This window comes from Etheostoma cragini, chromosome 11 (assembly GCF_013103735.1).
Source record: "Etheostoma cragini isolate CJK2018 chromosome 11, CSU_Ecrag_1.0, whole genome shotgun sequence".
Classification (NCBI taxonomy): Eukaryota; Metazoa; Chordata; class Actinopteri; order Perciformes; family Percidae; genus Etheostoma; species Etheostoma cragini.
The window spans coordinates 3,322,446-3,324,514 of NC_048417.1; the positions used below are offsets into that span (position 1 = coordinate 3,322,446).

The 2,069-nt window shown below is 45.8% G+C and overlaps 1 long non-coding RNA gene across 1 annotated transcript in view; it reads left to right on the plus strand.

Annotated features, from left to right (window-relative positions):
* Positions 1–2,069, plus strand: part of LOC117953154 — a 20,882-nt gene that overhangs the window by 11,759 nt on the left and 7,054 nt on the right. The window contains exon 2 of the long non-coding RNA XR_004658576.1: positions 2,008–2,014. This is a non-coding gene — a long non-coding RNA (uncharacterized LOC117953154). The remainder of the gene's footprint in view (positions 1–2,007; positions 2,015–2,069) is intronic.

Below are 2,069 nucleotides of genomic sequence, written 5' to 3' on the forward strand. Positions count from 1 at the left end.
GAAGTCAGAGAGAGGGAGAGGGAGAGAGGGAGAGAGAGAGAGAGAGAGAGAGAGACAAAGGAGAAGCAGAGAGCATTGCAGAGTGTTTCCCTGGTAACTCAACAACGGTTGCTAAGAGTGATGGAATCCTGCAGCCGACACACGTCCCTCCTCCTCTTCCTCCTCTTCCTCCTCTTTCTCCTCTTCCTCCTCCTCAGCCCCTCCCTCAAATTAACTCTACGCTCCATTCAGGTGCAACAACAGCAAGCAGGCGTCTGGGTGTGTGCGTGTGTGTGTGTGTGAGTGTCTGTGTGTGTGTGTGTGTGTGTGTGTGTGTGTGTGTGTGTGTGTGTGTGATTATATAATGCTCCTGAGGAGTCACAAAGCTCTCAAGTCGACAGGCGCGAGCACACACTCAGTGTTTCCAGTCCCTGTGGCGTGCGTCCTCTGGAGGCCGCAGCCGTCCTTACCCTCCCATCGCTGGATGTGATTGGCTGTTTTACCTTTCATGAGAAACTTGAAGTTGTTATGCCGAACAGGGCCTGACGCCACCGTGGCACGGGGAACTTTAAACTCTACTACACTGTAAATAACGGCTGTGAAATCTCCAGTTATTTCCTTTAGATTTCACAGTAACACTACTGTCTGTGATTTTTACAGTAGAATGCTGTAAAGTTACATTACAACCTTGTCAACATGACAAAATCACAGTAGTCTAAGTATTACGGTAAAAAAAATCCCAATATAGCCATGGTATTGTAAATAGTACAGTAAACTATACTGTAATTTTACAGACCACCAAGGTCTATATAAAATATACTTCAGATACAGTATTAGGGACCACTAAGGTCTATATAAAGAGACTTCAGATACAGTATTAGGGGACCACTAAGGTCTACATAAAAGAGACTTCAGATACAGTATTAGGGGACCACTAAGGTCTATATAAAGAGACTTCAGATACAGTATTAGGGACCACTAAGGTCTATATAAAAGAGACTTCAGATACAGTATTAGGGGACCACTAAGGTCTACATAAAAGAGTATTAGGGGACCACCAAGGTCTACATAAAAGAGACTTCAGATACAGTATCAGGGGACCACTAAGGTTTATGCATGAGTCTAAGGTCTAGAAGCTCCTCCTACTTCTGGAGGGGTCCTGCGTGTTACTGACTAACCTCAGACTCTGCATAGAGACGGCGGTGGCGGCCTCGGGGAGCGCTCCGGTGCTTAACTGGCTCTGGTCCTTCGGCATCCTTGCTGGGCCAACCCTTCTCAACCTCCTGCTGTAGCAGTTCAGGGTTTTAAAAGGGCGTGTTTCCAAAAGTTTGAGGTGTGGGGAAATAAAAAGTCCTTTGGGTCCTCTGTCTTCCGTCCTGTTGCTATAGTGACATATGCTCTCCAGATGGAAGCAACCTTCTTTAAAATCCCAATCATCTCACACACCTGTGACTGTCCCCCCCCCCCCCACCCCCCCTTGTCATGTCTGTCAGACCCTCCCTACTACCTGAAGGACCCTAACAGGTCTTCTGTTGTTATCTCATGTCCTAGGATGGTATCTTTATTTCTCTTGCTGATAACGCATGGACTCTAGTCTGAATATCCTGTATAAAGTTGAGCGATGAGTACGTCCAGGACGTGGAGTCCTGATGGGAATAGATATGGCGTGACAGGAATAACTGACCATATAAGGACATGTTTATTGCTTAATGACATCCACATGGTGCAAAGACCAGATGAGGTAATACCTCGTTGTAAGACACAAGGGTTTGGACTAAAGAGAGCAGAACTTTTCTCTGCAGAGGGCCGTTGCAAAGGATCATGGGACTAGGTTATTAATGGTTCCTGTCCTAGTTCAAGTGTGTGACTGATGTTCTGTTTGTGTTTTCGTTATTAATTCATGTTACCTAGGTTCTTGTCTTGATTTAGTGTTCCCCTTTATTGACATTTGTTGGGTTACCATGATTGAGTGTGTTTAGATGTATTGTAAACTTCCACCAATGTAGCAACCTACGTGGAAGAAGTCAGCTCTAGTGTTTCCCCCTCTCATTCCCCCTGCTCTGGTGTGTCCTCTCATTCCCCCTGCTCTA